We start from the raw sequence: 10,026 nt of genomic DNA on the forward strand, positions 1-10,026 counted from the left end.
CAAAACCACAATGATAGTTTCTCAAGTTGGTGTTGTTTTAACCTTCGCAAGGACCGGGCATAGCCACACTCGGTTCAACTAAAGTTGGAAAAACTGACACCCGCCAGCCACCTGTGTGCAAAGCACGTCGGTAGAACCAGTCTCGCGTAAGCGTACGGTCATGTCGGTCCGGGCCGCTTCATCCAACAATACCGCCGAACCAAAGTATGACATGCTGGTAAGCAGTATGACTTATATCGCCCACAACTCACTTGTGTTATCCTCGTGCATAACATCAACGCATGAAACCTAGGCTCAAATGCCACTGTTGGGGAACGTAGTAATTTCAAAAATTTCCTACGCACACGCAAGATCAAGGTGATGCATAGCAACGAGAGAGGAGAGTGTTGTCTACGTACCCTCGTAGACCGAGAGCGGAAGCGTTAGCACAACGCGGTTGATGTAGTCGTACGTCTTCACGGCCCGACCGATCAAGCACCGAAACTACGGCACCTCCGAGTTCTAGCACACGTTCAGCTCGATGACGATCCCCGGACTCTGATCCAGCAAAGTGTCGGGGAAGAGTTCCGTCAGCACGATGGCGTGGTGACGATCTTGATGTTCTACCGTCGCAGGGCTTCGCCTAAGCACCGCTACAATATTATCGAGGATTATGGTGGAGTGGGGCACCGCACACGGCTAAGAGAACGATCACGAAAATCAACTTGTGTCTCTAGAGGTGCCCCCTGCCCCTGTATATAAAGGAGCAAGGGGGAGAGGCCGGCCGTCCCTTGGGGCACGCCAAGGAGGGGGGAGTCCTCCTTCTAGTAGGAGTAGGACTCCCCTTTCCTAGTCCAATTAGGAAGAGAGAAGGGGGAAGGAAAGAGAGGGAGAGGGAGAGGGAAAGAGGGGCCGCGCCCACCCTCCCCTAGTCCAATTCGGACTCCCCATGGGAGGGGGCACGCCACCTCCTGGGCTGCTGCCCTCTCTCTCCCCTCAGGCCCACTAAGGCCCAATACTTCCCCGGGGGGTTCCGGTAACCCTTCCGGCACTCCGGTTTTCTTCGAAATCACCCAAAACACTTACGGTGTCTGAATATAGCCGTCCAATATATCGATCTTTATGTCTTGACCATTTCGAGACTCCTCGTCATGTCCGTGATCATATCCGGGACTCCGAACAACCTTTGGTACATCAAAATATATAAACTCATAATGAAACTGTCATCGTAACGTTAAGCGTGCGGACCCTACGGGTTCGAGAATAATGTAGACATGACCGAGACACGTCTCCGGTCAATAACCAATAGCGGAACCTGGATGCTCATATTGGCTCCTACATATTCTACGAAGATCTTTTATCGGTCAGACCGCATAACAACATATGTTGTTCCCTTTGTCATCGGTATGTTACTTGCCCGAGATTTGGTCATCGGTATCTCAATACCTAGTTCAATCTCGTTACCGGCAAGTCTCTTTACTCGTTCCATAATACATCATCCCGCAGCTAACTTATTAGTTGCAATGCTTGCAAGGCTTATGTGATGTGTATTACCGAGAGGGCCCAGAGATACCTCTCCGACAATCGGAGTGACAAATCCTAATCTCGAAATACGCCAACGCAACAAGTACCTTCGGAGACACCTGTAGAGCACCTTTATAATCACCCAGTTACATTGTGATGTTTGGTAGCACACAAAGTGTTCCTCCGGTAAACGGGAGTTGCATAATCTCATAGTCATAGAAACATGTATAAGTCATGAAGAAAGCAATAGCAACAAACTAAACGATCAAGTTCTAAGCTAACAAAATGGGTCAAGTCAATCACATCATTCTCCTAATGATGTGATCCCGTTAATCAAATGACAACTCATGTCTATGGCTAGGAAACTTAACCATCTTCGATCAACGAGCTAGTCAAGTAGAGGCATACTAGTGACACTATGTTTGTCTATGTATTCACACATGTATTATGTTTCCGGTTAATACAATTCTAGCATGAATAATAAACATTTATCATGATATACGGAAATAAATAATAACTTTATTATTGCCTCTAGGGCATATTTCCTTCAGCCGGGGCGGCGGCTGGTCTCTTCCGCCCTTGCTCGGGCGCGCCGGCGTAGGCGGAGAAGAAGGCGGAGTGCCGCCATGCGCCGGAGAAGGAGGCTGGTGGCTGCTCGGGCGCGCCGGCGCAGGCGGAGAAGGAGGCGGAGTGCCGCCACACGCCGGAGAAGGAGGCTGAGTGCCCTGATCACTCGCCGGAGGAGGAGGCGGTGGAGGAGGCGGAGTGCCCTGACTCGCCGGAGGAGGAGAGGAGGCGGAGGCGTCCAGTTCAGAAGGTTGATGAGCTCATTCCGCCATAGGCATGGAGTCTTTAGAGCAGAACCCAGCCGAGTCTCCCCGTCACCCGTAGGGTGGTCAAGCTGGAGATCGTCAAATCCTTCTGTGATTTCATCGACCATCACCCTAGCATATCCTTCTGGAATCGGCCGGCAGTGAAGAGTTGCGCCAGGTTCAGGACGTGCAACAGAGCCAACAGCCGCCTTGACTTTCATATTCATCCATTGCGTCATAAGGTGGCAATTGTGAGACTTCGTGATTAAGTCCACGGGGTAGCTAGCAGGTGCCGTAAAGACAAGCTCCTGAAGCAGCTCCATGGAAGCCACGCTGCTTCTCCGCTGAGATGGCGGGGTAGCTTCGGGTGTAGCAGCTTTGGCAGGTCGCACGCTGCGGGCCTCGTCTCGTTCCTCTAGCGCTTGTACCCTTGCGTGTAGCGCCTGTAGTTGGGTCAGCTCCTTTTTCTTCTTCCTCTCCCGGCGTTTGTAACCGCCTGCGTCGGGAAATCCAGCCTTCTACGAAAGGGAGCCTGGCGTGCCTCGTGTCCGCCCGGGGTGCTCAGGATTCCTAAGGGCCTCTATGAGCTCGTCATTCTCTCTGTCCGGAACGAACGTCCCTTGCTGCGCCTTTTCGATATGCTCCTGAAGCTTCACGATGGGTGTGTTCAGCTGCTCGTTGGTCCAAACGAACTTCCCTGTTACAGGGTCCAATTTTCCCCCAACCCCTAAGAACCAAGTCCTGCAATGGTCTGGCCAGTGTCGCGTCTCTGGTTCGATCCCTTTAGCAATGAGGTCATTCTCAGCCTTGTCCCACAACGGCCGGGCTTTCAGGTAGCCACCTGACCCCGTGCGATGGTGATGCTTCTTCTTTGCAGCATTTTTCTTGTTTGTCGCTGACATCTTCGCTGCTCTCTCAGATTTCTTTTTGGTGACAAATGCGGACCACTGATCTTTGATCTTCTCAAATCGACCGATGAATTCGGGAGTCTTGTCTTGGTCGACAAACGGTGATTTCAGCTCATTCTTCCACCTCCTGAATAGCTCAGCCATCTTCTTGAGAGCATAAGCCTTGATCATTGGCTTTTTAACTGGATTCTCCGGATCCTCCTCTGGCGGGAAGGTGAAATTTTCCTGCAGCGCCGTCCAAAGATCAGCTTTCTGCCTATCGCTAACATAAGACACTGATACGTCTCCGTCGTATCTACTTTTTCAAACACGTTTGCCCTTGTTTTGGACTCTAACTTGCATGATTTGAATGGAACTAACCCGGACTGGCGCTGTTTTCAGCAAAATTACCATGGTGTTATTTATGTGCAGAAACAAACGTTCTCGGAATGACCTGAAACTTCACGGAGAAACTTTTTGGAAAATATAAAAAAACCTGCAAAAGATGAAGGCCAGGGGGCCCACCACCTGCCATGAGGGTGGGGGCGCGCCTGCCCCCCTAGGGCGTGCCCCCTACCTCATGGGCCCCTGGAGCTCCTCCGACTCCAACTCCAACTCTATACATTGTGTTTCAGGGAGAAAAAAAATCAGAGAGAAGAATTCATCGCGTTTTACGATACGGAGCCGCCGCCAAGCCCTAAAACCTCTCGGGAGGGCTGATCTGGAGTCCGTTCGGGGCTCCGGAGAGGGGAATCCGTCTCCATCGTCATCATCAACCATCCTCCATCACCAATTTCATGATGCTCACCGCCGTGCGTGAGTAATTCCATCGTAGGCTTGCTGGACGGTGATGGGTTGGATGGGATCTATCATGTAATCGAGTTAGTTTTGTTAGGGTTTGATCCCTAGTATCCACTATGTTCTGAGATTGATGTTGCTATGACTTTGCTATGCTTAATGCTTGTCAATAGGGCCCGAGTGCCATGATTTCAGATCGGAACCTATTATGTTTTCATCAATATATGAGTGTTCTTGATCCTATCTTGCAAGTCTATAGTCACCTATTATGTGTTATGATCCATTAACCCCGAAGTGACAATAATCGGGATACTTACCATAGTTTGAGGAGTTCATGTATTCACTATGTGTTAATGCTTTGTTCCGGTACTCTATTAAAAGGAGGCCTTAATATCCCTTAGTTTCCGTAAGGACCCCGCTGCCACGGGAGGGTAGGACAAAAGATGTCATGCAAGTTCTTTTTCATAAGCACGTATGACTATGTTCGGAATACATGCCTACATTACATTGATGAACTGGAGCTAGTTCTGTGTCACCCTAGGTTATGACTGTTACATGATGAACCACATCCGGCATAATTCTCCATCACTGATCCATTGCCTATGAGCTTTCCATACATTGTTCTTCGCTTATTTACTTTCCCGTTGCTATTGCTATCATCACTACAAAATACCAAAAACATTACTTTTACTACTGTCACCTTTTGCTACTGTTACCACTACTATCATATTACTTTGCTACTAAAAACTTTGCTGCAGATACTAAGTTTCCAGGTGTGGTTGAATTGACAACTCAGCTGCTAATACTTGAGAGTATTCTTTGGCTCCCCTTGTGTCGAATCAATCAATTTGGGTTGAATACTTTACCCTCGAAAACTGTTGCGATCCCCTATACTTGTGGGCTATCAAGACTATTTTCTAGCGCCGTTGCCGGGGAGCATAGCTCTATTATTTGAGTCACTTGGGATTTATATCTGCTTATCATTATGAAGAACTTGAAAGATCCAAGAACCAGTATTTATCCCTCAACTACGAGCGGAGGTAAGGAACTGCCATCTAGCTCTGCACTTGATTCACCTTCTGTTTTAAGTAAGCTTGCGACACCTAAACCTGCTTCTGCTATTCGTTCTGATATGTCACATGTTATTGATGATGCCACTTCTGCTATACATGATACTTATGATGAAACTACTTCTATGCTTGATACTACTGTGCCACTTGGCGAATTTCTTGATGAACAACTTGCTAGGGCTAGAGAGATTGAAAATATTGAATCTGGTAATACTGATGAAAGTGATGATGAAGAATCACTTGTTATTCCTGAGGGTTATGTTTTTTAGAAAGAAGCTTCTTTAGCTATTTTAGCTTGCAAAGATAGATACGAACTTAAGAGGTTATTAGCTAAATGGAACAAGCAATCTCTAAATGCTAGAATGAAACCTGACCCTGCTTTTGCTACTTCACCTATCTGTGTTACCAATAAGGATTATGAATTCTCTGTTGATCCTGATATAATTACTTTAGTTGAATCTGATCCTTTTCATGGTTATGAATATGAAACTGTTGTGGCACATCTTACTAAATTAAATGATATAGCCACCCTGTTCACGACTGATGAGAGAACTCGTTACTTTTATATCCTTAAAATATTTCCGTTCTCATTAAAGGGTGATGCTAAGATATGGTTTAATTCTCTTGATCCTGGTTGTGTGCGTAGTCCCCAGGATATGATTTATTACTTCTCTGCTAAATATTTCCCTGCTCATAAGAAACAAGATGCTTTAAGGGATATATATAATTTTGTGCAAATTGAAGAAGAGAGTCTCCCACAAGCTTGGGGAGGCTTCTCCAATTACTTATTGCTTTGCCTGATCATCCTCTTAAGAAAAATGAAATACTTGATATCTTTTATAATGGACTAACCGATGCTTCCAGAGATTACCTGGATAGTTGTGCTGGTTCTGTTTTCAGGGAAAGAACACCGGATGAAGCTGAAATTCTATTGAATAATATGTTGACAAATGAAAATAATTGGACACCTCCGGAGCCAATTCCTGAGCCTATTCCTAAACCAACTCCGAAGAAGAGGGGTATTCTATTTCTCAGTCCTGGAGATATGCAAGAGGCAAAGAAATGTATGAAAGAAAAAGGTATTAAAGCTGAAGATGTTAAGAATTTACCTCCTATTGAAGAAATACACGGTCTTAATTTACCGCCTGTTGAAGAAACATATGATTTTAATCCTTTACCTATTGAAGAAACTCATGGTCTTGATAACCCAACACAGGTAGTAAAGGTAAATTCTCTCTATAGATATGATAAAGCTGAAATCCCATTTACTAAGTTTGCTAGCCCATGCTTAGATGAGTTTGATAAATTTATGGTTAAGCAAGAAGACTTTAATGCTTATTTTGGTAGACAATTGAAATACAATTCAAATATGCTTGAACACTTGGGTGATTATATGGCCAATGTCAAATGTGAACTTAAACTTATTAGTAAACATGCTTCTATGGTTACCACTCAAGTAGAACAAGTACTTAAAGCTCAAAATGATTTGCTCAATGAATTGAATAGTAAGGATAATGACAATGCTGTTAGAGTTATGACTAGAGGTGATAAAATGACTCAGGAACCTTTGTATCCTGAAGGCCACCCTAAGAGAATTGAGCAAGATTCTCAGAGAAATAATATAGATGCACCTAGTCCTTCTAATAGGAAGAAAAAGAAAAATGATAGGACTTTCCATGCTTCTAGTGAACCTATTATTGAAACACCTGAGAATCCAAAAGATATTTCTATCTCTGATGTTGAAACACAATCTACTAATGAACCTGAAACTAGTGATAATGTTAATAATAATGTTCATGATGATGCTCAACCTAGTAATGATAATGATATAGAAATTGAACCTGTTGTTGATCTTGATAACCCACAATCAAAGAATCAACGTTATGATAAGAAATACTTTGTTGCTAGGAAACACGGTAAGGAAAGAGAGCCTTGGGTTCAGAAACCCATGCCTTTTCCTCCCAAACAATCCAAGAAAAAGGATGATGAGGATGTTGAGCACTTTGCTGAAATGATTAGACCTATCTTTTTGCGTATGCGATTAACTGATATGCTCAGGATGAATCCTTATGCTAAGTATATGAAAGATATTGTTACAAATAAAAGAAAGATACCGGAAGCTGAAATTTCCACCATGCTTGCTAATTATACTTTTAAGGGTAGAATACCAAAGAAACTTGGAGATCCAGGAGTACCCACTATACCATGCTCCATTAAAAGAAACTATGTTAAAACTACTTTATGTGATCTTGGAGCCGGTGTTAGTGTTATGCCTCTCTCTTTATATGGTAGACTTGATTTGAATAAGTTAACACCTACTGAAATATCTTTGCAAATGGCTGATAAATCAACTGCTATACCTGTCGGTATTTGTGAGGATGTGCCTGTTGTAGTTGCAAATGTTACTATTTTAACGGACTTTGTTATTCTTGATATTCCCGAGGACGATAGTATGTCTATTATTCTTGGAAGACCCTTTTTGAATACTGCAGGGGCTGTCATTGATTGCACTAAAGGCAATGTGATGTCTACTACACAACCTTCTTCTTGTAGACGTTGTTGGGCCTCCAAGTGCAGAGGTTTGTAGGACAGTAGCAAATTTCCCTCAAGTGGATGTCCTAAGGTTTATCAATCCATAGGATGCGTAGGATGAAGATGGTCTCTCTCAAGCAACCCTGCAACCAAATAACAAAGAGTCTCTTGTGTCCCCAACACACCCAATACAATGGTAAATTGTATAGGTGCACTAGTTCGGCGAAGAGATGGTGATACAAGTCGTATATGGATGGTAGACAAAGGTATTTGTAATCTGAAATTATAAAAACAGCAAGGTAACGAATGAACAAAGTGAGCATAAACGGTAATGCAATGCGTGGAAATAAGGCCTAGGGTTCATACTTTCGCTAGTGTAAGTTCCCTCAACAATAATAACATAATTGGATCACATAACTATCCCTCAACATGCAACAAAGAGTCGCTCCAAAGTCACTAATAGCAGAGAACAAACAAAGAGATTATGGTAGGGTACGAAACCACCTCAAAGTTATTCTTTCCAATCAATCCATTGGGCTATTCCTATAAGTGTCACAAACAGCCCTAGAGTTCGTACTAGAATAACACCTTAAGACACAAATCAACCAAAACCCTAATGTCACCTAGATACTCCAATGTCACCTCAAGTATCCGTGGGCATGATTATACGATATGCATCACACAATCTCAGATTCATCTATTCAACCAACACATAGGACCTCAAAGAGTGTCCCAAAGTTTTTACCGGAGAATCACGACGAAAACGTGTGCCAACCCCTATGCATAGGTTCATGGGTGGAACCCGCAAGTTGGTCACCACAACATACATCAAGTGAATCACGTGATATCCCATTGTCACCACAGATACGCACGGCAAGACATACATCAAGTGTTCTCAAATCTTTAATGACCCAATCCAATAAGATTACTTCAAAGGGGAAACTCAATTCATTACAAGAGAGAAGAGGGAGAGGAGAAACATAAGATCCAACTATAATAGCAAAGCTCGCGATACATCAAGATCGTATCACCTCAAGAACACGAGAGAGAGAGAGAGAGAGAGAGAGAGATCAAACACATAGCTACTAGTACATACCCTCAGCCCCGAGGGAGAACTACTCCCTCCTCGTCTTGGAGAGCACCGGGATGATGAAGATGGCCACCGGAGAAGGATTGCCCCCTCCGGCAGGGTGCCGGAACGGGTCTAGATTGGCTTTCGGTGCCTACGGAGGCTTCTGGCGGCGGAACTCCCGATCTATTGTCTCCCGGATGTTTTTAGGGTATATGGAGATATATAGGCAGAAGAAATACGTCAGGGGGCCACGAGGGGCCCACGAGGGTGGAGGGCGTGCCCTAGGGGGGTGGGCGCACCCTCCTACCTCGTGGCCTCCTCAAAGGTCCCCTGACGTGCACTCCAAGTCTTATGGGCTTCTTTCCTTCCAAAAATGAGTTCCGTGAAGTTTCAGGTCAATTGGACTCCGTTTGATTTTCCTTTTCTTCGAAAGCCTAAAACAAGGTAAAAACAGAAACTGGCACTGGGCTCTGGGTTAATAGGTTCGTCCCAAAAATGATATAGAAGTGTATAATAAAGCCCATAAACATCCAAAATAGTAGATAATATAGCATGGAGCAATCAAAAATTATAGATACGTTGGAGACGTATCACAATGTCACTTTTCATGTTAATGGTAATGAGCATACGGTACACTTTCCGAGGAAACAACCTCAAGTCCACAGTATCAACTCTATTGGAAAGATTCCATCGATTATATTTGGAGGTTTTGAATTTCCTCTTCCTAATGTCAAGAAGAAATATGATATTCTTATTATTGGGGATGTGCATATCCCCGTTGAGGTGACATAGTGTTATTCGAAATTTCTCCGGTTCCATGTTATTCGGAATGAGTTCTTTAACAAGACTTGATCAAACTTGTTAGTTGATTCCTTTTGATGAGCATGAGATGGATGAAACTAGAAGGCACAACCTTCTGTACCGCACTTTTACTTTCTGTTATTTATATTAAATAAAATAAAAATAAATATTTTTTTTGTCTGTTATCTAATTACCCGTGCAATATAAAAATACCCCGAAAATAAAAGTTCTCCAAATGCCCTGAAATTTAAATATGATTTTTTCTAGAATATTTGAGAATATTTGGCACTGAGAACACAGCAGGGGGTCAACCACCTGCCCACGAGGGTGGAGGGCGCGCCCCCTGCCTCACGGGCCCACGGTGGCCCTCCTCCACTTATCCTTTCACCCACACACTCCTTCTTCCTCCCCCAAACACGAATATCCAGCTCAAACCCGAGTCCAAGCTCATTTTGTTGCCATTTTCGATCTCCTTGCTCAAAGCACCTCTCACAAAACTGCTTGGGGAGATTGTTCCTTGGTATGTGACTCCTTCGTTGGTCCAGTTAGTT

The sequence above is a fragment of the Triticum urartu genome, chromosome 3A (genome assembly GCF_056163025.1).
Source record: "Triticum urartu cultivar PI428250 chromosome 3A, HENAU_Tu73, whole genome shotgun sequence".
Lineage (NCBI taxonomy): Eukaryota > Viridiplantae > Streptophyta > Magnoliopsida > Poales > Poaceae > Triticum > Triticum urartu.